This window comes from Bos mutus, chromosome X (genome assembly GCF_027580195.1).
Source record: "Bos mutus isolate GX-2022 chromosome X, NWIPB_WYAK_1.1, whole genome shotgun sequence".
NCBI lineage: Eukaryota > Metazoa > Chordata > Mammalia > Artiodactyla > Bovidae > Bos > Bos mutus.
Genome location: NC_091646.1, coordinates 75353519 through 75380196, shown reverse-complemented (window position 1 = coordinate 75380196; position 26678 = coordinate 75353519). Strand labels below are relative to the sequence as shown.

Below are 26678 nucleotides of genomic sequence, written 5' to 3'. Positions count from 1 at the left end.
AACACTGAAGAATAGATGCTTTTGAACTGTGGTGTTGGAGAAGACTCTTGAGAGTCTCTCAGACTGCAAGGAGGTCAAACTAGTTAATCCTAAAGGAAATCAATCCTGAATATTCATTGGAAGGACTGATGCTGAATCTGAAACTCCAATACTTTGGCCACCTGATGGGAAGAAGTGACTCATTGGAAAAGACCCTGATGCTGGGTAAGATTGAAGGTAGGGGAAGAAGGGGACGAGAGAGGATGAGATGGTTGGGTGGCATCACTGACTCAATGGACATGAGTTTGAGCAAGCTCTGGGAGTTGGTGATGGACAGGAAAGCTTGGCCTGCTGCAGTCCTTGAGGTTGCAAAGAGTCAGACATGACTGAGCACCTGAACTGAACTGAAATTTATTTAACTAGCATTAAACAAAGCCAGGACTCACAGGTAATTTAAGACTTATGATTATGACATGCTTTCCAAGGCAGTATTGAACTCTAAATTAGGGAATGGAGGTCCTCCCAGGCTGTCACTTAAATTTACTATTTCCTCAGTAATCTTATAGGGACAAAAATATTTTCTGAACATTCATCTGTTCTTTAAAGAATGGCTAGATAGGTTTTCTGCTCAAGCCCTAGGAGATAAGTGCCAGGACAAACATGGTAGCACTAGGAGCAGAAAGGAAGTGATGATGGGAGATACAGATCTTACAAGGAAAGTCCATAGGACTCTACAATTACATGGACATGAGAATCGAGGGAAAGACACAAGTCAGAGAAGATTCTAAAGGTTTCTGCCTGGGAAGCCAGGTTAATCTTGGGACCACAAAGAGTGCGAAAGGGGAGTTCCTTTTTAGTTAAAAGCAATGACAACAACAACATACTTAGTATTAAATTGTTTTAAGTTTGGAAAGTTGGAGTAAACAAAGGAACATGTCAGTGGTGGTGCCCAACAGGCAATTAAAATATGTAGAACATAGGTTAGGGCTAGAAATAAGTCAAATGCATAAAAATACCAGCTCAGTTCATGGATGCACATCAGAATTATCTGGGGTACTTTAAAACATAGGGCTTCCCTGTTGGCTCAGATGGTAAAGAGTCTGCCTGAAATGCAGGAAACCTAGGTTTGATCCCTGGGTCAGGAAGATTTCCTGGAGAAGGGAATGGCTATCCACTCTAGTCTTCTTACCTGGAGAATTCCACGGACCGAGGAGCCTGGCAGACAACAGTCCATGGGTCACAAAGAGTTGGACACAACTGAGCAACTAACACTTTCACTTTTAAAACATACTTAAACCTTAGATGAATTAAAAAAAAAAAAAAAAAAACTTTTGGAAGGTTAAGCAACATTGGCCTAAGTAAATCACAACAGAGGCTTGATGAGCTAAGAACAATGTTAAGAATGAAACACTAATGGACATCCATATTTGAAGCTGGAAGAAGAAGAATAGCCAGCAGCAACCAAGAAGGGAAATCCAGGGAAGAAAGAATAGAACCTGGATGGGATAGTACAGGACAAAGTTTTAAGAAGTAAAAGATAAGCAATAGTGTCAGCTGTTGGTACAGGTAGGTGAAGGAGCATCAGGACTGGAAATGCATTATTTTGTTGGTATGTGACAAAAGTAGATTGTCTTTTAATAGTCAAATATATCACAATATGTGCATGGAATAGAAATAATTCAGAGACCACAGGTGGTTGTTACAGTTTTTATCAAGCTTCTCTTTTCATTTACAAAGTGGTTGAAATATTTCAACTGTTAGTGATAGCAATGTTTGGTCCAATACTGTTGATTAGTATATCAACAGAGGAGAATAAAGAGAGCTAGCAAAGTTAAAGATGTCACAACTATTTACCTTGTTTTTTATTCCAGTGTACAGAGCAACAGATAATGACTCAGCAAGAATAAAGATGCTGGGGTAGAAAAATAAAATAAAATTTTATTAAAAACAATTGTCACTGTACAGATAGAATTAATATCCAATGGGGCAATTCTAATTCATCCAAAAGCAAATGTTAACCATGTGAGTTAAAATCTTTCTCCTTCAAAACATGTGAAAACACACAATTAAAAAAAGCACAAATCTAAAAAAGACAAACATAACTTAAAAGACTGTAAATTGAGGGGGGGGCATGCTAAAATGTATATAAATATGTGGTTAGTGTCTGGAAACTGCTGAAAAAATTGTTAAAGGGAGTGGGGAAGAGAAAAGTGTAGCTAAGAATATGGTGATATAATTAAGACCAGCCATCTTTGGGCTGATTATGAAAACATATCCAGTTCAGTTCAGTTCAGTCGCTCAGTCATGTCTGACTCTTTGTGACCCCATGAACAGCAGCACGCCAGGCCTCCCTGTCCATCACCAACTCCCGGAGTTTACCCAAACTCACGTCTGTTGAGTCGGTGATGCCATCCAACCATCTCATCCTCTGTCATCCCCTACTCCTCTTGCCCTCAATCTTTCCCAGCATATTAGGAAAACAATGATTGCTAAAATAGTTTTCCCAAGTATGAGCAAGGGTACAAAAACTACCCTGGATGATGTTCAAGGGATAAATGAAATAATGTATGTGAAAGTGCTCTGGAAACTCCAAATTGTGCTACACATATGAGGGGTTGCTATGAGTGTTGTTTCTATTCCACCCAGAGTTTGGGAGCAAAGGACATTGAAGAGAGGCCACAGGTCAGACAAACAACCAATACCCCAAATCACTGCTTTTGTTCCCCAGTGTCCCTAGCCAAAGTGAGTCACATTCATGTACTGACCAACACAAGATACCATGAAATTCTGGTATCATTAAAAGCTACCTACATCACCAGCAGTAGGCTTCCCAGGTGGTTCTAGTGATAAAACAAACAAACAAAAAACCCCACCTGTGGCGGATTCATTTTGATATTTGGCAAAACTAATATAATTATGTAAAGATTAAAAATAAAATAAAATTAGAAAAAAAAAAAAACCCACCTGCCAATTCAGGAGACTTAAGAGACATAGGTTTGATCCCTGAGTCAGGAAGATCCCCTGGAGGAGGGCATGGCAACCCACTCCAGTATTCTTACCTGGAGAATCCCCATGGACAGAGAAGCCTAGCAGGCTACAGTTCATAGGGTCGCAAAGAATCAGACACAACTGAATTGACTGAGCATGCACATGCATGCGTGCACACACACACCACCAGTAGTACTAGGTGACTTCCCAAGGAGGATATACTCTTGACTGAGTTCTCCCAGCTGAAAACTGGATTTGTAATATGATTTTTTTACAGGGTTAGGAACTCGATAAAACTCATTCAAGTGCTCTCATTTCTGATTTTTATTAATGTTCTTTGGTCTTGCCCCATATTCTCTCCACCCTGTCCAATTTACCAGACTATCTGGAATAGCTTTATCTCTCTGAGGATGTCAATAAGAACAGTGCTTTTTCTCACAAAGCAGTCTAAATTCTATCATATGCACTATCTCTTCCTCACAGGCCAGAAATATCCTAAGGAAACAGACATACAAACTGATAAGCATTTGCAAGCACAGCTCAGGGCTACTTATCCTCACAATATGAATGGGAGAATCAGTCCATAGAGTGAAGCCTGTCTGTACAGGATGAGATATTGATGCCAAAATATTGCTTGACTTTTATTTTTTAGGCTGCCTAAGGAAAAGATAGGTGGCGGGATAGTGGGGGAAAGGTGAAACTGATATAACAAGAAGTTCATGATCTCATATGTAAATGTACATCCTATAAAACAATGTTCAGTATCGTACAATCTTAGAATTAGACAGAAATTCAAAAGTCATCTTATTCCCAAAGGTCTGTTGCTCAATAAAGAAATGCCATCCATATCTACTTGAACTCCTTTAGTAATAGGCAGGCACCTCAGTTCATTATGTTTTTTTTTTTTTTTCCCTCATCTTTGGTAACTGGCTAAAACTTCAAACCATCAAATAATTGAAAACATTGTCATGGAATCTCAAAAGGATTCTTTAAGACAACCTAACCTCATTTCCTTGATGATCCAGATGGGGAGACTGAGGCTCCTCTAGAAAGTATAGAATTTCTCTTCATTTACATAGCCAGTCAGTGGCAGAGCCAGGACTAGAATTCGAAGCCTCCAAATTTAGGACCTAGTATCAAAAGTAAAACAAAACAAAACTGACCTTGGAGTAAGAAAAATCTGGTTTCCAGTTTTTGCTCACTTACTAACTCGATGATTTCTAGCAAGTTTCATTTTCTTTGGGCCTATTTGGCCACCTGTACAATTAAGACCAGAAGACCTGGACCTTCCCTAGGGTTAAGTAGTCAGTGGGATTATGTATTTGAAAGTACATGGCACATAGTGGGAATTTAAGAAATAATAAATTACAAAGGAACTTGTCACATTCATCCATCATGTTCCTTTTAGTGTTTCCCATCACTTTGAATGTACCACCACCACTCCAACTTACATAGCTTAAAATCTCAGAGTCTTATTTGACATAACAGCATGCTATAAGAGTAAAGATGGAAGAATTTTTGACCTGGGAATGAAAGATGAATGAGAATCTGGTCTTTGGTTTTCAGATCTTTGAGGAACTATCCTGAAGAGACTGAGTAGACTTCTCTGAGTGGCCCCAGAGAGAATGACTAGAACCTCTGGAAGCCACAGGAATACTGAGTTTAGCTTAACAAAAGGAAGAACTTTGGCAGAGTCAGGGCTTTCTATGACGGGAATGGACTCTCTCAGAGATTATTAAGTACATTCCCTCTGAAAGTATTCAGGCAGAAACTAGCAAAGATTTTATAAGGTGTAGTTAATTGGAGTGAAAGAAAATTATGATTCATAAAAACCTACTATGCATCAGATATCATGCTAGACATTTTACAAGGATTACTTCTTTTAATCCTTTCAACAAACTTATGATATGGATACTATTCTCCCTCTAAACAGTTTTGGAGAAATTCATATTTCTCAGTGGGCTAGCTACCTGCATAATAAGTGAGTAGTAGGAACAACGCTTTGCTGTATCAAACTGGTTGGCATTAAATGCAGTAGTACTTCATTTCTTGTGTACAAAAATCACACTCCCAGGACCTATTTCTAAATGTCCTATGAGTACTGTTTTGGTCCTGGTTGGAAATAAGGAATAATTGATATGCTTAGGATCACAAACAGCAAAAGTAGCAGACTCAGAACTTTAATAAGCTGTGTCTAACTCAGAAATTGGATACCCTTTCTATTTGTACCATCCACAAAAATGGATGGAATTAGTGGAATACACAACATTTTAAAGTCTAAACCAACCCCAAAAGATATTGAATCTCTCATTCTTCTTTTTTCAATCTCATGTAATTTGTTAACTTCCAAATTCTGCAGATTCATCTTCTGTGATATCTTGTTAAATTCATTGCCTCATTTCCATTCCCATAGTCACCACCTCCAGGGTCTCATTCCCTCTCTGCATCTGGTTTATCTACCTCTCATGTTTTCCTATTCCAATTAAGGTAACTCATGTTTACCAGATTATTCTTTCTGAGACACAGATTTGTCTTCTTCCTTTAGCTCAGAAACTTTCAATGATTTTCCAAAGTCTGATGAATTAAAGAGAAAATCTAGCATTCAAAAGTCTTCCATGGTTTGTCATCAATCTACCATGGCAACTTTAACTTCCATTTTCCACCTAATTGTAATCTAAAATCCAGTTCAGCTGGTGTTCTTTTCACAAGCCCAGAGCTTCCCTTACTCCAAACAGTTGTTCTTGTTTTTTTCTCTGCTTGGACTGCCATCTCTCCTGTTTCCACCTGTTGAAATCCTATCTGTGTTTCATGGCTCATCATAAATAATAATAATAGTTAACATTTATAAAGTGCTTATTTTGGTCCAGCCACTGTGCTAAGTGTGTGCAATTATTTCACACAGATTATCTAATTTAATTCTCACAGAAACTTAATAAAGTAAGCTCTATTATTATCTATGGCTTTAGCCTAGATTAAAACAGAATTAAGAGAGGGTGTAGTAATTATGCTTGATCTATGTCACACAGTTAATAAATGGTAGGGATGGGATTTGAGTTCAAGTAGTCTGGCTTTGCAGCTCTGAAAGGTGCTAAAATGTCAAAAAAAAAATTCAAAAACCCTTTCTGATTTTCTCTGGCTTAATTAGATGTGATCCTTATCTGACAACATCAAAACATTTTGACAAGATCTTTAAAGCTTATCTTATTTAATTGCTAATATACCCATGACGAGGTGCTAGTGGGCACAGACTATGTCTTTAGGCATATGTCTGTCTCATATAGTGTGGCACAGAGTAGGTGCTCAATGAGTCTGTTATGTTGAATTGGAGGTATGCTGGGGTGAAGGAAGGGACTGCAGAATTGTGTAGGGGAAGATACCCCATACTCTCCTGCCTTAGCCACCCTGCATGGTGTGATACTGGTCAAAGCTGCCAACATCTGTCTAAATAATATCTTGCAGTCTCTGCTTCCCCAGCCTAGTTTCCTGGCGGGTCTTTTCTTGTCCCCCAGTTCTCACAGCTGTCTTAGCCTTGGCCAATGTTTGAGATAAGGCAGGATCAAAATATCACTGCCCTGGGTTCAGTTTCCAGGAATGAAGGATCAAGTGAAACCCAGCCCGGTGGGTGAGGGTGAAAACTGAAAGCCCCCAAATAGAACCTACAAGCTCTTTACACAAGCCCCGACTTGCCCAGGGGCCACGTGGGTAGGCCAGCAGCTCAACTTTCTTAGGGATACTTTACAAATATGATCCGTCTCCTCCCTCCCTTCCCTAAGCTCCTAGACTCCTTCTCTTCCTTATCTCCCAACTGCAGATAGGGGTGTTGGACGGTCCAGGCATGTTTCCAAAGGACGTAGGGGTACAGAAAAAGCCTACCCAGGGGAACTGGCTCACCAAGGTCATCAGGGTATTAGTGCAGGTCCCTGGCATCTTACACAGCACTTTCTGGATACAGATGGGTGGGTAGACAGACAGCCACAGGACACCTTCCCAGCCATTCTGACTTTGTAGCACCTTAGCAGGATCAACCTAACATGATCCTGAACTCCAATATCTATGCTCCACAAATCTCAACCACCTTGCCACACCAGAGAGTGTTCCACACTTACCCTGTAAATGAATGGATGGGTGGATCTTGCTCCAGCAACAGAATTCTTGGACAAATGTACCGCAGCGTGGGCCAGATATCCCACCAAGCCCCCACTTCTCAGCCCCCAGCCTCCATACCACACACTCAGTAGATGAAATCCATTACAGTCAAAGCTCTGCTCTGACTCATTTCACATGTGCAGCAATAACAGCCAGAACCTATTCTCTTTCCTTTCATACTACTGCCTACTTCCCCACCCCCATGAAGCAGCTATTGGATCACTGCAGTGTCTAGGCGTGGCTACACAAAGAAGTTTCACCCCTGACAGGGAGAGTAGGGGAGGAGTTGGGGAAGGGTGGGTGAATAGTGAAAAAGCCCCACCTTTGGCAGGAACTGGAAAACTCCAGGTACTAAAGCAGGGAGAAAGGGAATAGAAGCAGGAGAGGTTGTGGAACTGGTTAAGATCTGTGGCTTCTCGGGAGGACTTGAGTCTTTGTGGCAGAGTGTCACTTCTGTACATAAGCCTCACTCATTCAAGTCGTTCCTTTGTCCACTGCATTATGCTTATTTCCTTACTGTCACTGGATTGTAATCTGTAATAATTTAGTTGATAAATTTGCTTGGTTGTTTAATGTCTGTCCTTTCCCTTCCACTAATCGGTAAACATTATGAGCTAACACTCAATAACAACACTTATGCAACACTTGATATCTTCCAGGCACTCTTCTTAATGTTTTACATATATTAACTAATTTAATCCTCATAACTACTCTAGTTTGATTCACAATTTAGAGATAAGAAAACTGAGGCATAGTCTGATTGCCCAATGTCAAATAACTAATATGTGACAGAGCTGGGAAGGAGACTGGTATATAGAAGAAGGAATAAATAAATTAACTAGAGAACCAGGGTAAAGGACAGAATGGAAGAGGTCAGAAAGACTTTGAATATGTTTTAATTTGAGTAGCCACAGAGCCCCACAGGATGAAGAAATGTGAGTTGGCTGCAAGAGGACCCTTTAGCCTGGGGGCACTCTCCCATGGACACATTCTTGCTATTTTTTTTTTTTTTTTTAACACAAGTCCTTTCCAGCTAAGATGGAAACATTCTTCAAGGTCAAACTTAGGAGACTTTCAACAACCCTAGCCTCAAGAGCTCAAGATCTTCCCTTCACCCCTTCCCTATAAACCATGCCTCATTTTTTTGTACTTTGTTTTTTTATTTTTTTTAAATTATTGGAGTATAGTTGATTTACAATGTTGTGTTAGTTTCTGCTGTACAGCAAAGTGAATCAGTTATACATATACATATATCCACTCTTTTTTAGTCTTTTCCTGTGTAGGCCATTACAGAGTACTGAATAGCATTCCCTGTGGAACTCTAATAAGTAGGTCCTTATTAGTTATCTATTTTATGTATAATAGTGTATATATGTCAATCTCAATCACCCAATTTATCCCTTCCCCTTCTTACACTCTGATAGCCATAAATTTGTTTTCTACATATGTAATTTTATTTCTGTTTTGTAGATAAATTAGTTTGTTCCCATTTTTAGATTCTACATATAAGTAATATCATATGATATTTGTCTTTCTCTCTCTCTTAGACTTCACTCAGTAGAACCAAGACTCATTTTAAAACTACTGCCTCACTAGTATCATTATTATTCACCTTCCCTCTTGTGCCCAACCTTTCTACTCACAAAACATACCCTTCTTCCCACTGCAAAGTAAAATCTTTTACCACATTGCCTCATCAAATAATAGCCTCATCTCTCTTTCTTTCTCAGCCAAATTTCTGGCTAAAGTAGTCTTCATTCACTGTTTCCATGTCTTCACTTTCCATTAGCTTTCCAATTTATTGTAACCTGGCTTCTAGCCCAATGCTCTTTCCCTGAGGTCACAAATGACCTTTATACTTCCACATTTTAGAGAACATTTTCACTCATTTTCTTATTTATTTATTTTTTTTTTCAGTATCAGCCACCCTTTATTTTGGGAAACATTATTTCTTGTGTTGGAAAACATGGTCATCTCCTGGTTTTCCTCTATTTCTCTAACCCTTCTCAGATTATGTCACTGGATATTCTCCAGTGATATAATATTGGCAATGCTGGGACTCTCAAAACACTTTATACATACAATCTCATTTATCCCACAGAACAACTCTTTGAAGTATTATTTTCCTTATTTTATATATGTGGAAACTCAAGATCAGACAAGTTAACTGAATAGCCCAAGGGCACACAGCAAGTACAAGCTTAATCCAGAATTATAACCAGAACCTGACTCTAAGCATGCTACATTGTGCTGTCTTGCTCCAATGAATAAGGACAGGGCACAATAGAATGTCTTTGGAGTCTAAATTGGGATCCCAGAACGGCCACTTAAAATTAAAAAAATAAAAATTGCATATTGTGTCATTTTAGGCAAGTACTTTAATCTCTCATAAATTCTGTTTCCCTATCTATAAAATATGGAAAGAAACAAGGTCAGAAGATTTGAGAATATTTATAGACTTTCTAATCCAGTTCCAGACACAGGAACTCAATAACTGAGACCTGTTAGAATGAGAGTGATAACTACTATGTCTATAATTATTAATCTTTTCCCTCTACTTTTCTACCTTTTATTATTATTTTAACCTTATTAGTCTACTTTCTTGTCACTAGTTTCTAATTTTATTTGTTTTTTCCTGATTCAATCCTCCTCTAAGAGAATGTAATTTCGACTGATTAGTCAAATCCCTGTGTTTTCCCTACACACTACCTTCTTAGGCCTAGGACTGGAAGTTCAGCACACAGTGACGAGAAGGCTGTATAACTCTGACTATTCTACAAATGTATTTGCTAATAATATTACTTTTAAAACAACAGGTAGCATAGTCCTCTAGAATTCTTTACACATGTATTTCCTGTAATCATTATTACTATGGGAAGGTGCCATTATTATTACTATGCCAATTTACTAATTGTAACCTGGAAAAGGAAATGGCAATTCACTCCAGTATCCTTGCCTGGAAAATCCCATGGACAGAGGAGCCTGGCGGGCTATAGTCCATGAGGTCACAAAAGATTCGGATACAACTTGGCAAATAAACAACAACAACACTAATTGGAAACGCCAGAAATGCCATCTCTTGCATGTGTACTATATGCAGGAACTGAGATAGGCAATTTATATGTTATCTGAATAACCCTTCTAGAGCACATCCAAGATCTGGGGATTATTAGCTCTATCTTAAAGATGAAAAAAAATTAAATGGAATATATAAAACATTAAGTGACATCCAAATGAGCACAGAATTGCTAAGCAGAAGTATTGAGATTTGAACCATTTTTACTATACCATGCTACTTCTTACCTACCAACAGCCTTGTGGGGATAGAAAACTGTCACTAGGAATGGAAACAAACAAACAAAAAAAAGATTTAGATACTTCATTCTAAAGCTCTACTTATAGGATGAGGTCCATAGTAACTTGAAGCAGCATTTCTGCAAAATATTACAGTTGTTTATCTCAGTTCAGTTTCAAAATGAATCCACAGCATGATATGCTTGGCACATAAACAAACACATAAGTTGACAATAAATAAATGCATAAATAGGGGAAAGAATAAAGCTATTGTGACCACACTAAGGAATACACAATCATAAAAGATTAATAATCGTATAAGGGACTTATCTTCTGCTTCTGATAGGTCCATATCATTTCTGTCTTTTATCGAGCCCATCTTTGTATGAAATGTTCCCTTGGTATCTCTAATTTTCTTGAAGAGATCTCTAGTCTTTCCCATTCTGTTGTTTTCCTCTCTTTCTTTGCATGGAACAACAGACTGGTTCCAAATAGGAAAAGGAATATGTCAAGGCTGTATATTGTCACCCTGCTTATTTAAATTATATGCAGAGTACATCATGAGAAACGCTGGGCTGGAAGAAGCACAAGCTGGAATCAAGATTGCCGGGAGAAATATCAATAACCTCAGATATGCAGATGACACCATCCTTATGGCAGAAAGTGAAGAGGAACTAAAAAGCCTCTTGATGAAAATGAAAGAGGAGAGTGAAAAAGTTGGCTTAAAGCTCAACATTCAGAAAACTAAGATCATGGCATTTGGTCCCATCACTACAAGGAAATATATGGGGAAACAGTGGAAACAGTGTCAGACTTTATTTTGGGGGGCTCTAAAATCACTGCAGATGGTGATTGCAGCCATGAAATTAAAAGACGCTTACTCCTTGGAAGGAAAGTTATGACCAACCTAGATAGCATATTCAAAAGCAGAGACATTACTTTGCCAACAAAGGTCCATCTAGTCAAGGCTATGGTTTTTCCAGTGGTCATGTATGGATGTCAGAGTTGGACTGTGAAGAAGGCTGAGTGCCGAAGAATTGATGCTTTTGAACTGTGGTGTTGGAGAAGACTCTTGAGAGTCCCTTGGACTGCAAGGAGATCCAACCAGTCCATTCTAAAAGAGATCAGTCCTGGGTGTTCTTTGGCAGAACTGATGCTAAAGCTGAAACTCCAATACTTTGGCCACCTCATGCGAAGAGTTGACTCGGTGGAAAAGACCCTGATGCTGGGAGGGACTGGGGCAGGAGAAGGGGACGACAGAGGATGAGATGGCTGGATGGCATCACTGACTCGATGGGCATAACTGTGAGTGAACTCCGGGAGTTGGTGATGGACAGGGAGCCCTGGCGTGCTGCAATTCATGGGGTCACAAAGAGTCAGACAGGACTGAGCGACTGAACTGAACTGAAGGGATTTATCTAGTATCCAGAGAGCAGGTTCTAAAATTCTTATTTTTATCATTGGTGAGACATCCAGATATGCAGGCATTGCCACACCCCACACCGCACTATGTTTGGTTTGAGAAGCCTCAAGCCTTGATCACTTTCTGCCCATATCTGAAGGGAAAGGCTCTCACAGGGTAGAAGGTTTAGATGAGGTTTGTTTCTTTTTTTATTAATTTATTTATTTTAATTTGAGGTTAATTACTTTACAATATTGTATTGGTTTTGCCATACATCAACATGACTCCACCACAGGTATACACATGTTCCCCATCCCGAACCCCCCTCCCTCCTCCCTTCCCATACTATCCCTCTGGGTCGTCCCAGTGCACCAGTCCCAAGCAACCACTATCATGCATCAAACTTGGACTGGCGATTCATTTCATATATGATATTATACATGTTTCAATGCCATTCTCCCAAATCATCCCACCCTCTCCCTCTCCCACAGAGTCCAAAAGACTGTTCTATACATCTGTGTCTCTTTTGCTGTCTTGCATACAGGGTTATCATTACCATCTTTCTAAAATTCTATATATATGCATTAGTATACTGTATTGGTGTTTTCCTTTCTGGCTTACTTCACTCTGTATAATAGGCTCCAGTTTCATCCACCTCATTAGAACTGATTCAAATGTATTCTTTTTAATGGCTGAGTAATACTCCATTGTGTATATGTACCACAGCTTTCTTATTCATTCATCTGCTGATGGACATCTAGGTTGCTTCCATGTCCTAGCTATAGTAAACAGTGCTGCAATGAACATTGGGGTACACGTGTCTCTTTCAATTCTGGTTTCCTCAGTGTGTATGCCCAGCAGTGGGATTGCTGGGTCATAAGGCAGTTCTATTTCCAGTTTTTTTAGGAATCTCCACACTGTTCTCCACAGTGGCTGTACTAGTTTGCATTCCCAACAACAGTGTAAGAGGGTTCCCTTTTCTCCACACCCTCTCCAGCATTTATTGCTTGTAGACTTTTGGATTACAGCCGTTCTGACTGGCGTGAAATGGTACCTGGTTGTGGTTTTGATTTTCATTTCTCTAAGAATGAGTGATGTTGAGCATCTTCTCATGTGTTTGTTAGCCATCTGTATGTCTTCTTTGGAGAAATGTCTATTTAGTTCTTTGGCCCATTTTTTTGATTGGGTCGTTTATTTTTCTGGAATTGAGCTGCAGGAGTTGCTTGTATATTTTTGAGATTAGTTGTTTGTCAGTTGCTTCATTTGCTATTATTTTCTCCCATTCTGAAAGCTGTCTTTTCACCTTGCTAATAGTTTCCTTTGTTGTGCAGAAGCTTTTAAGTTTAATTAGGTCCCATTTATTTATTTTTGCTTTTATTTCCAATATTATGGGAGGTGTGTCATAGAGGATCCTGCTGTGATTTATGTCGGAGAGTGTTTTGCCTATGTTCTCCTCTAGGAGTTTTATAGTTTCTGTCTTATGTTTAGATCTTTGTATCTTAAGTGGGCAAAGTGAGGACATATGGGTTGAATGTACAGGCATACAGATTTATACTCAGTATAAAGCATGGTTTTCTAATAATCACAGTGAAGGGTTAAGTCAGTCTCCAGTGCTCCAGATAACAGTATCTCACATTTATCTTCACTAATATAATGTTACCAGCCTGGAACTGAGCAGCTATGGTTATTTTCTTTAGTGTCTGCCTCCTGTCTGGATTTGGAGCGATTCCACCAGAGGAGAGTTTAGACCCAAGATTGCCCTCCATCCAACCACCTCTCAAGACTCTCCCTAGCAGGATCTTGTGAACTTTGGTTGTGTTTGCACTCAGTGAGGTGCAAGTTGGCCTCTTATGAGAAAGCTCAGTGCTAACCAGGCAGGCTGGAGGAGGAAGTGGATGCAAGCTTAGCTATAGAATCTATAGGCAGTGTTACTACTAAGCCTCAGGGAGTAGGTCTCTCCAGAAATATCCCTAGAAACCAGTCAGCACCTAGGAATGAGGTGAAGGCAGTTTGAGGGCCTGGACTTAGAGATAGGTGTAGGGCAAAGAGAAGAAGTTGCCAGAAAAAATAAGGATTATTAACTTCTCCATATTGCTCTTAAGCTACTATCAGGCCCTGTTCTAAGTGTGTCTTAACTAATTTATAACAGCCGTATGAGATAGGTACCATGATTACCATCCTTATTTTTCAGATGAGAAAACAAGATATATAGAGGCCAAGGAGCTTGTTCATGGTAATACAGCCAGAAAACAGCAATGGATTCCAGAACTCTCACTCAGGTCTCTGGCAGCAGAATCATTACATGGAAGTTTTTTTGTGTGTGTGTGTGTTTGTGTTCTTTTTTTTAAATGGAAATTCTCTAACCCCAACCCAGATCTAATGAATCAGAAATTTCCAGGGATAGGCCCAGAAATCTGTGTTTTAACAAGCCCTCCAAGGTAATTCTGATGCCCACTCAAGTTTGAACACCACTGTTCTAATGCACTAAGTGAAATAACTTCTCTCCTTCCCAATTAGAAGCTCTTCCCATCTTCCCTGCACAACTATTCTAAATTTCTACAGTTTCCTAAAGTCCCTACTTTGGCATCTTGTTATCAGTCCAGAAAAATGGACCCCTACCCTTATCATCAAGAAAACAGATGCTATTAGGTATGAATCCCTTCCATCACTTTTCTTTATGCCAGTAAGTTTCTCTCTCCATCCACCCTGGCTTTTCCTCTTGGTGGAGAGGAGAGAGAATAAGCCTATCCTCTCTCTCCTGACCCTATGCACCCTGATGTTTTAACCTCTTTTCCACAGGTACCTTTATTGTTCACCTTTCCTCTTGTGGCCAGTCACTCTACCCACAAACATATTTGAATTCCTCCCATTGGTGTGGGGGGGGGGGGAATCCTTTTCTCTTGACATCTTCATGATTTACTATGCCTCTGGGTTTCTTTCAAGAGACTTAAAGATTCTCCAGCAATAACTCCATGCCTACTTTCACTCAACAACTTCCCTCAACTTCCCTTTAATAACCTTTATCTCTCTAATCCCCAGCCCTCCACCTATAGAGAAGCAGTCTCACTAAGCTAAGAGGTTCCCCCACCTGATCCACATAGAAATCAATCTTCAGCCTCAGAACATCATTAGTTATCACGTCACCCCCTGCTGGGGAGGCTCCACACTTAAGAAATGAGAAGATTCCACCCAGTTCCTCTATCACTCCGTTCAGTTCAATTGCTCAGATCAGATCAAATTAGTCGCTCAGTCGTGTCCGACTCTTTGCGACTCCATGAATCGCCGCACGCCAGGCCTCCCTGTCCATCACCAACTCCCAGAGTTTACTCAGACTCACGTCCATCGAGTCAGTGATGCCATCCAACCATCTCATCCTCTGTCGTCCCCTTCTCCTCCTGCCCCCAATCCCTCCCAGCATCAGAGTCTTTTCCAATGAGTCAACTCTTTGCATGAGGTGGCCAAAGTACTGGAGTTTCAGCTTCAGCATCATTCCTTCCAAAGAAATCCCAGGGCTGATCTCCTTCAGAATGGACTGGTTGGATCTCCTTGCAGTCCAAGGGACTCTCAAGAGTCTTCTCAAACACCACAGTTCAAAAGCATCAATTCTTCGGCACTCAGCCTTCTTCACAGTCCAACTCTGACATCCATACATGACCACAGGAAAAACCATAGCCTTGACTAGACGAACCTTTGTTGGCAAAGTAATGTCTCTGCTTTTGAATATGCTATCTAGGTTGGTCATAACTTTCCTTCCAAGGAGTAAGCGTCTTTTAATTTCATGGCTGCAGTCACCATCCGCAGTGATTTTGGAGCCCAGAAAAATAAAGTCTGACACTGTTTCCACTGTTTGCCCATCTATTTCCCATGAAGTTGTGGGACCGGATGCCATGATCTTAGTTTTCTGAATGTTGAGCTTTAAGCCAACTTTTTCACTCTCCACTTTCACTTTCATCAAGAGGCTTTTGAGTTCCTCTTCACTTTCTGCCATAAAGGTGGTGTCATCTGCATATCTGAGGTTATTGATATTTCTCCCCAACTTTTTTTGACCCCATGAACTGCAGCACGCAAGGCCTCCCTGTCCATCATCAACTCCCAGAGTCCACCCAAACCCGTGTCCATTGCATTGGTGATGCCATTCAACCTTCTCATCCTCTGTCATCCCCTTCTCCACCTGCCCTTAATCTTTTCCAGCATCAGGGGCTTTTCAAAGGAGTCAGCTCTCCACATCAGGTGGCCAAAGTATTGGAGTTTCAGCTTCAACATCAGTCCCTCAAATGAACACCAAGGACTGATCTCCTTTAGGATGGAATGGTTGGATCTCCTTGCAGTCCCAAAAACCTATATGACAGCCTCCCACTGCATATGGCATAAAATTTGAGTCTTTTAATGTATAATATTTTTTTGAACTTGGATGAAACTGTTAAGAAATAGTTGGATTTTGTATTTACTTTAAAGTTAAGATTTAGATTATTTTCTATTGAAGTGGGTATGGGCAGTGTGAAAAAAAAAAGTAGGACTTGATGGATTCCTAGGTTCTAGGCTGAACAACTGGGTGCATGGTGACAACATTTATTTAGTTGAGAAGACTGGCAGAGAAGCTGTTTTATGGAGGTAGAGAATCATGTATGTGGTTTTGGGCATACTAAATATATATTTTTTCAAAATAGTGATAATTGCAACTGATTATTTTGCCTTTTTAAAATTAATTTTAATGGAATATAGTTGATATGCAATGTTGGATTAGTTTCTGCTGTACAGCAAAGTGAATTAGCTATGTATTTACATATATCCACTATTTTAAAAATTCTTTTCCCATATAGGATATTACAGAGTATTGAGTAGAGTTCCCTGTACTATTCAGTAGGTTCTTATTAGTTATCTACTATATATATAGCAGTGTACATATGTCAATCACAATTTCCCAGTTTATCTCTCCCTCCCCGCCAACCTCATTAAACCCTGGTAACCATAAGTTCATTTCTAAATCTGTAACTCTATTTTGATTTTGTAGATAAGTTAATTTGTTCCCTTTGTTTAGATTCCACATATAAGCAATATCATGTGATATTTTTCTGTCTGAACATGTCACTCAGTATGACAGTCTCTAGGTCCACCCATGTAACTATAAACAATGTTATTTCATTCTTTTTATCACTGATATTACAACATTTTCTTTTATCCATTCCTCTGTTGATGTACATTTAGATTGCTTTCATGTCCTGGATATTGTAAATAGTGCTGCAATGAACTTTCAGGTGCATATTTATTTTTCAATTATGGTTTTCTCCAGATAAATGCCCAGGAGTGGGATTACCATAGAATATAGTAGTTATATTTTTAATTTTTTTAAGGTACCTCCATCAGTTCACTTCAGTCGCTCAGTCGTATCCGACTCTTTGGGACCCCATGAATTGCAGCACGCCAGGCCTCCCTGTCCATCACCAACTCCTGGAGTTCACTCAAACTCACGTCAATCTAGTCAGTGATGCCATCCAGCCATTTCATCCTGTGTCGTCCCCTTCTCCTCCTGCCCCCAATCCCTCCCAGCATAAGGGTCTTTTCCAATGAGTCAACACTTCACATGAGGTGGCCAAAGTACTGGAGTTTCAGCTTTAGCATCATTCCTTCCAAAGAAATCCCAGGGCTGATCTCCTTCGGAATGGACTGGTTGGATCTCCATGCAGGCCAAGGGACTCTCAAGAGTCTTCTGCAACACCACAGTTCAAAAGCATCAATTCTTCGGCGCTCAGCCTTCTTCACAGTCCAACTCTCACATCCAAACATGACCACTGGGAAAACCATAGCCTTGACTAGATGGACCTTTGTTGGCAAAGTAATGTCTCTGCTTTTGAATATTCTATCTAGGTTGGTCATAACTTTTCTTCCAAGGAGTAAGCGTCTTTTAATTTCATGGCTGCAATCCCCATCTGCAGTGATTTTGGAGCTCCCCAAAATAAAGTCTGACACTGTTTCCACTGTTTCCCCATCTATTTCCTTGAAGTGATGGGGCCAGATGCCATGATCTTAGTTTTCTGAATGTTGAGCTTTAAGCCAACTTTTTCACTCTCCACTTTCACTGTCATCAAGAGGCTTTTTAGTTCCCCTTCACTCTCTGCCATAAGGGTGGTGTCATCTGCATATGTGAGGTTATTGATATTTCTCCCGGCAATTTGATTCCAGCTTGTGCTTCTTCCAGCCCAGCGTTTCTCATGATGTACTCTGCATATAAGTTAAATAAGGAGGGTGACAATATACAGCCTTGACGTCTTCCTTTTCCTATATGGAACCAGTCTGTTGTTCCATGTCCAGTTCTAACTGTTACTTCCTGACCTGCACATAGGTTTCTCAAGAGGCAGGTCAGGTGGTCTGGTATTGCCATCTCTTTCAGAATTTTCCACAATTTATTGTGATCCACACAGTCAAAGGTTTTGGCATAGTCAATAAAGCAGACAGAGATGCTTTTTCTGGAACTGTCTTGCTTTTTTGATGATCCAGCGAATGTTGGCAATTTGATCTCTGGTTCCTCTGCGTTTTCTGAAACCAGCTTGAACATCTGTTCACGGTTCACATATTGCTGAAGCCTGGCTTGGAGAATTTTAATCATTACTTTACTAGCGTGTGAGATGAGTGCAATTGTGTGGTAGTTTGAGCATTCTTTTGCATTGCCTTTCTTTGGGATTGGAATGAAAACTGACCTTTTCCAATCCTGTGGCCACTGCTGTGTTTTCCAAATTTGCTGGCATATTGAGTGCAGCACTTTCACAGCATCATCTTTCAGGATTTGAAAGTGCTCAACTGGAGTTCCATCACCTACACTAGCTTTGTTCATAGTGATTCTTCCTAAGACCCACTTGACTTCACATTCCAAGATATCTGAATCTAGGTGAATGATAACACCATCATGGTTATCTGGGTCATTAAGATCTTTTTTACATAGTTCTTCCATGTATTCTTGCCACCTCTTCTTAATATCTTCAGCTTCTGTTAGGTCCATACAGTTTCCTTCATTTATTGTGCCCATCTTTGCATGAAATATTCCCTTGGTATCTCTAATTTTTTTTGAAGAGATCTCTAGTCTTTCCCATTTTTTGTTTTCCTCTATTTCTTTGTATTGATAACTTAGGAAGGCTTTCTTATCTCTCCTTGCTATTCTTTGGGACTTCACATTTAAATGGGTATATCTTTCTTTTTCTCTTTGCCTTTAGCTTCTCTTCTTTTCTCAGCTATTTGTAATGCCTCCTCAGGCAACTATATTGGCTTTTTGCATTTCTTTTTCTTGGGGATGGTTTTGATAACAGACTCCTGTACAATGTGATGAACCTCTGTACATAGTTCTTTAGGAACCTTTGTACATAGTTCTTTAGGCACTCTGTCTAGAATTCTAGTCCCTAGAATCTATTTGTCACTTGCATTGTATAATCATAAGGGCTTTGATTTAGGTCATACCTGAATGGTCAAGTGGTTTTCCCTACTTTCATAAATTTAAGTCTGATTTTGGCAATAAGGAGTTCAAGAACTGAGCCACAGTCAGCTCCTAGTCTTGTTTTTCTGTCTGTATAGAGTTTCTCCATCTTTACCTGCAAAGAATATAATCAATCTGATTTTGGTATTGGCTATCTGGTGATGTCCATGAGTAGAGTCATCTCTTGTGTTGTTGGAAGAGAGTGTTTGCAATGACAAGTGCGTTCTCTTGGCAAAACTCAGTTAGCCTTTTCCCTGCTTCATTTTGTACTCCAAGGCCAAACTTGCCTGTTACTCCAGGTATCTCTTGACTTTCTACCTTTGCATTCCAGTCACCTATGATGAAAACGATTTTTTTTTTTTTTTGGGGGGGGGGTGTTAGTTCTAGAAGTTCTTGTAGGTGGTCATAGAATGATTTGACTTCAGCTTCTTGAGCATTTGCATTTCAGGCATAGATTTGAAAAATTACTGTGATATAGAATGGTTTGCCTTTGAAACAAACAGAGATCATTCTGTCGTTTTAAACATTGCACACAAGTACTGCATTTCAGAGTGTTTTGTTTACTATGAGGCCTACTCCATTTATTCTAAGGGATTCCTTCCAACAGTAGTAGATATTATGGTCATCTGAGTTAAATTTGTTCATTCCAGTGCATTTTAGTTCACTGAGTCCTAAAATGTCGATGTTCACTCTTGCCATCTACTGTTTGACCACTTCCAATTTACCTTGATTTATGGACTTAACATTCCAGGTTTCTATGCAGTATTGTTCTCTACAGACTTTACTTCCATCACAAGTCAAATCCACAAATGGGTGTTGTTTTGCTTTGGCTCAGGCTCTTCATTCTTTCTGGAGCTATTTCTCCACTCTTCTCCTGTAGTATATTGGGCAACTACTGACCTGGAGAGTTCATCTTTCAGTTACATACCTTTTTGCCTTTTCATACTGTTCAGGGGGTTCTCAAGGCAAGAATACAAGAGTGGTTTGCCATTTCCTTCTCCAGCAAAACAAAAATACTCCAGAAGAAATCAATAGAAGAATATCTGAGGCAGAAGAAAGGATCAGTGAGATGGAAGGTAAAATGGTAGCAATTACTGCTAAGGAGCAGAATAAAGTAAAAAGAATTAAAGGAACTGAGGATAGCATCAGAGATCTCTGGGACGATATTAAATGCACCAACATTTGACTTATTGGGGTCCCAGAAGAAGAAGGGAAAAATAAAGTGTATGAGAAAATTTTTGAAGGTATTATAGTTGAAAATTTCCCCGAAATGGGAAAGGAAATAGTCAGTCAGGTCCAAGAGGCACAAAGAGTCAGATACAGGATAAATAAAAAGAGAAACACATAAAAATCAAACTAACAAAGATTAAACACAAAGAAAGAATATTGAAAGCAGCAAGGGAAAAGCAACAAGTAACATACAAGGGAAACACATTATGTTTAACAACTGATCTTTCTGCAGAAACTCTGCCGGCCAGAAGGGAATGGCAGGATATATTTCAAGTACTGAAAGGAAAGAATCTGCTACCAAGATTACTCTATCTGACATGGATCTCTTACAATACTGATGGAGAAATCAAAAGCTTTACAGACAAACAAAAATTAAGAGAATTTAGTACCATCAAAGCAGCTTTATAACAAACTCTAATGGGACTTACATAGTCAGGAAACACTACTGAAGAAAAAGATCTACAAAAACCAACCCCAAACTATTAAGAAAATGGCAATAGGGATATATACATCAAAATTACTTTATTTTTTTTTTTTGCACTTTTACTAACATCTGCATATTGTCAGTATTTTTATTTTAGCCATTGTACTAGTTATGGATTTAAAGTGAATTATAATCCCTAAAATATATACATGGAAGCCTTAATGTCCAAGCTGCCTGTGTGTTTTTTTTTTTTTATGTTTAATTTAATTTAATTTAATTTTTTTTTTTTTTTTGTGGTGGCACTATTTATTTCATATCTAATTTCACATCATGGTAGCTAACATTATTTGGGTGAAACTCTCTGGTACATATTATAATGATGAGTGATGAGCTGAGTTGTACAAACTCTCTGACTACCCTTCATGATGAAAAAAGGCAATAGACCCCAAGAAGGACTTCATTAAGTGTGTTTCTGGTCCAATAATCAGTTTCAGGACATACTGCTTCATCACCATCATCGAAGAGAAACTCTGACTGACCTCACAGATTCTAATCATGCTGAGTCACTTCAGTCATATCTAACTCTTTGTTTTTTTTTTTTTTTTTTTTTCCCTTGTTAATTTTCTGTTTAGTTGATCTATCCATAGGTGTGAGTGGGGTATTAAAGTCTCCCACTATTATTGTGTTGTTGTTAATTTCTCCTTTCATACTTGTTAGCATTTGTCTTACATACTGCGGTGCTCCCATGTTGGGTGGATATATATTTATAATTGTTATATCTTCTTCTTGGATTGATCCTTTGATCATTATGTAGTGACCTTCTTTGTCTCTTTTCACAGCCTTTGTTTTAAAGTCTAATTTATCTGATACAAGTATTGTGACTCCTGCTTTCTTTTGGTCCCTATTTGCATGGAAAATCTTTTTCCAGCCCTTCACTTTCAGTCTGTATATGTCCCCTGTTTTGAGGTGGGTCTCTTGTAGACAACATATGTAGGGGTCTTGTTTTTGTATCCGTTCAGCCAGTCTTTGTCTTTTGGTTGGGGCATTCAACCCATTTACGTTTAAGGTAATTACTGATAAGTATGATCCCGTTGCCATTTACTTTATTGTTTTGGGTTCGAGTTTATACACCATTTTTGTGTTTCCTGTCTAGAGAATATCCTTTAGTATTTGTTGGAGAGCTGGTTTGGTGGTGCAGAATTCTCTCAGCTTTTGCTTGTCTGAAAAGCTTTTGATTTCTCCTTCATACTTGAATGAGATCCTTGCTGGGTACAATAATCTGGGCTGTAGGTTATTTTCTTTCATCACTTTAAGTATGTCTTGCCATTCCCTCCTGGCTTGAAGAGTTTCTATTGAAAGATCAGCTGTTATCCTTATGGGAATTCCCTTGTGTGTTATTTGTTGTTTTTCCCTTGCTGCTTTTAATATTTGTTCTTTGTGTTTGATCTTTGTTAATTTGATTAATATGTGTCTTGGGGTGTTTCTCCTTGGGTTTATCCTGTTTGGGACTCTCTGGGTTTCTTGGACTTGGGTGATTATTTCCTTCCCCATTTAGGGAAGTTTTCAACTATTATCTGCTCAAGTATTTTCTCATGGTCTTTCTTTTGTCTTCTTCTTCTGGAACCCATTATGATTCAATGTTGTAGCGTTTAATATTGTCCTGGAGGTCTCTGAAATTGTCCTCATTTCTTTTAATTCGTTTTTCTTTTATCCTCTCTGATTCATTTATTTCTACCATTCTATCTTCTAATTCACTAATCCTATCTTCTGCCTCTGTTATTCTACTATTTTGTTGCCTCCAGAGTGTTTTTAATTTCATTTATTGCATTATTCATTATATATTGACTCTTTTTTATTTCTTCTAGGTCCTTGTTAAACCTTTCTTGCATCTTCTCAATCCTTGTCTCCAGGCTATTTATCTGTGATTCCATTTTAATTTCAATATTTTGGATCAATTTCACTATCATTATTTGGAATTCTTTATCAGGTAGATTCCCTATCTCTTCCTCTTTTGTTTGGTTTGGTGGGCATTTATCCTGTTCCTTTATCTGCTGGGTATTCCTCTGTCTCTTCATCTTGTTTCAATTGCTGAGTTTGGGAGTCCTTTCTGTATTCTGGCAGTTTGTGGAGTTCTCTTTATTGTGGCGTTTCCTCGCTGTGTGTGGGTATGTAGAGGTGGCTTGTCAAGGTTTCCTGGTTAGGGAAGCTTGTGTCGGTGTTCTGGTGGGTGGAGCTGTATTTCTTCTCTTTGTTCAGTCGCGCTGTGGGGAGGGAGGGAGGGATGCTGCAAACAAATGACACTGGCGTGCGCTCGCAGTGCCTCAGCCACACTGGGTCTGCCCCCCGCTCACGGTGCGTGTAGCCTCCCTGCCCACACTGCTCAGGCTCTAGGTTGTTCCGCCGGGAACAATCCGAGGCTGACCCTGGGTTGCATGCACCTCCCAGGTCCAAGCCTCTCAGGTTCAGGCACTCAGGTAGTCCTCAGAGGCGGAGACTCAGTTGGGCCTGCGTTTTGTGCTCTTCCCAGGTCCGAGCAGCTCAGGTGATGAGGTGTTTGGTGAGCGCCAATGCTGCGACTTATCGCCTCCCTGCCACTCGGTTATCTGGGTGTAAAACCGGCGCACCTTCTCAGGCAGATGTTGACCGTCCAGACCCCCAATAAGTTTTAATTAGCAAAGAAGCCAATTTTATAGATAATGTCTCTCTGGGGCTGCGATTGCCCCCTTCCGGCTCTGGCTGCCTGTCATCGGAGGGGGAAGGTCTGCAGCCGGCTATCTCTGTTTAGTCCTTTGTTCCGTGCGCGGGCTGGCGGTGTCTTAGGTTAGGGCTGGCTTTTCGCATGGTAGATATCCCACAGTCTGGTTTGCTAGCCTAAATTATTTCGCTCAGATAGTGCTCAGGGGTATTCAGGCCAGATTCTTACTCTCAGCGATGCAGCCCGCGCCGCGCCTCCCTGCCCAGCCCCCGCTTGCTAATGGCAGATGCAGGCGTCTGCGCTGCTTCTCCACTGGGGGAGTTACCGTAGGGCTCGCAATCTGCGAGTTTTAATTGTTTATTTATTTTTTCTCCCTGTTATGTTGCCCTCTGTGCTTCCAAAGCTCGGCACGGATTCGGCAGTGAGAAGGTTTCCTGGTGTTTGGAAACTTCTCTCTTTTTAAGACTCCCTTCCTGGGACGGAACTCCGTCCCTCCCTCTTTTGTCTCTTTTATTGTCTTTAATATTTTTTCCTACCTCCTTTCAAGGAGTTGGGTTGCTTTTCTGGGTGCCTGATGTCCTCTGCCGGCATTCAGAAGTTGTTTTGTGGAATTTACTTGACGTTTAAATGCTCTTTTGATGAATTTGTGGGGGAGAAAGTGTTTTCCGCGTCCTACTCCTCCGCCATCTTGGTGCCTTCCCTCCCCCGATAATTACTTTAAATGTAAATGGATTAAATACTCCAACCAAAAGACACAGATTGGCTGAACAGATACCAAAACAAGACCCATATATATGCTGTTTACAAAAACCCACTTCAGACCTAAAGACACATATAGACTGAAACTGAGAGGATGGGAAAATATATACTATGCAAATTTTATGACCAACCTAGATAGCATATTAAAAAGCAGAGACATTACTTTGCCAACAAAGGTCTGTCTAGTCAAGGCTATGGTTTTTCCAGTAGTCATGTATGGATGTGAGAGTTGGACTGTGAGGAAAGCTGAGTGCCGAAGAATTGATGCTTTTGAACTGTGGTGTTGGAGAAGACTCTTGAGAGTCCCATAGACTTCAAGGAGATCCAACCAGTCCATTCTGAAGGAGATCAGCCCTGGGATTTCTTTGGAAGGAATGAGGCTAAAGCTGAAACTCCAGTACTGTGGCCACCTCATGTGAAGTGTTGACTCATTGGAAAAGACTCTGATGCTGGGAGGGATTGGGGGCAGGAGGAAAAGGGGATGACAGAGGATGAGATGGCTGGATGTCATCACCAACTCAATGGACGTGGGTTTGGGTGAACTCTGGGAGTTGGTGATGGACAGGGAGGCCTGGCGTGCTGAAATTCATGGGGTCCCAAAGAGTCGGACACGACTGAGTGACGGAACTGAACTGAACTGAAATGGAAATCAAAAGAAAGCTGGAGTATCAACCCTCATATCAGACAAAATAACCTTAAAATAAAGAATAGTACAAGAGATAAGGGAAGACACCACATAGTGATCAAGGGATCAATCCAAGAGGAAGACATAACAAATGTAGATATCTATGCACCCAACATAAGAGCACCTCAATACATAAGAAAATACTAACAGGTTATAAAAGGAGAAATTGACAGTAACACATTAATAGTAGAAGACTTTAACATCTTGCTTACACCAGTGAACTGATCATCAAAACAGAACTTTAATAAGGAAACAAAAGCCTTAAAGGGCACATTAGACCAGAAATATCATTGATATCTTCAGGACATTCCATCTAAATTCAGAAGAATACAATTTCTTCACATGTGCACAGGAAACATTCTCCAGAATAGACCACATCTTGGGTCACAAATAAAACTTCAGTAAATTTTTTAATCAGTAAAACTGATATTATATCAAGTATCATTTCTGACAACAATGCTATGAGAGTAGATCTCAATTACAAGAAAAACCTGTAAAAAATAAAAACATATGGAGATTAAACAATACATTTCTAAATAATGAACACATTACTGAAGGCAACCAGAAGTGAAATAAAATAATTCCTAGACATAGATGCAGTGAACACGCAACAAGTCAACCTATTCAATTCAGCAAAAGCATTTCTAAGAAGGAAGTTTATAGCAATACAATCCTACCTCAAGAAACAAGAAAAACATTGAATATACAACCTAACTTTACACCTAAAACAAATGGAAAAAGAACAAAAATTCTCAAAGTTAGCAGAAGGAAATAAATCATAAAGTTCAGAAGAGAAATAAATGATAAAGAAATGAAAGAAACTAGTAAAGATTAATAAAAACTAAAAGCTGGTTCTTTGAGAAAATAAAATTGGTAAACCTTTAGCCAGACTCATCAAGAAAAAATGAGAGAAGAATCAAATCAGTAAAATTAGAAATTAAAAAGGAGAGGTTACAGCAGGCAATGCAGAAATACAAAGAATTATAAAAGCCTATTATGAGCAACTAAATGCCAACAAAATTAACAATCTGGAAGAAATGGACAGAGTCTTAGAAAATTTCAATCTTCCAAGACTGATCCAGGAAGAAATAGAAATTATGGACAACTCCAATTACAAGCACTGAAACCAAAACTATGATTTAAAAAAAAAAAAAAATCTCCCCCAAAACAAAAGCCCAAGGTCGGATGGCTTCACAGGTGAATTCTATCAAATATTTAGAAAAGAGCTAATGTCTATCCTTCTATACCTCTTTAAAAAAACTGCAGAGGTAGGAACACTTCTAAACTTGTTCTACAAGGCCACCATCACCTGATACCAAAACCAGGCAAAGACAACCGAAAAGAATATTACAGGCCAATATTACAGATGAACATAGATGGAAAAATCCTGAACAAAATTCTAGCAAATAGAATTCAGCAACACATTAAAAAGCTCATACACCAGGATCAAGTCTGGTTTATCCCAGGGATGCAAGGATTTTTCAATATATGCAAATCCATATGATACCCCATATTAACAAATTGAAAGGTAAAAACCATATAATAATCTCAGTAGATTCAGAAAATCCTATGACAAAATTTAGCACCCATTTATAATCAAAACTCTTCAAAAAT

General features: G+C 39.5%; 1 protein-coding gene across 11 annotated transcripts in view; it reads right to left on the bottom strand.

The window, feature by feature from the left end:
* EDA2R (ectodysplasin A2 receptor) overlaps positions 1-26678 on the bottom strand; it is a 115222-nt gene that overhangs the window by 81154 nt on the left and 7390 nt on the right. For 6 of the 11 annotated variants that reach the window (XM_070365522.1, XM_070365531.1, XM_070365529.1 and 3 more), the window contains exons 1-2: positions 7074-7242; positions 1834-1891 (exon numbers count right to left, since the gene is read on the bottom strand). The exons of 1 other annotated variant lie outside the window; for it this stretch is intronic. The gene's annotated coding sequence lies outside the window, so the exon portion shown is untranslated. Of the gene's footprint in view, positions 1-1833; positions 1892-3971; positions 4101-7073; positions 7243-26678 lie in introns of those variants that run through there. 4 more of the 11 variants (XM_070365523.1, XM_070365527.1, XM_070365525.1 and 1 more) reach the window with 2 other exon arrangements.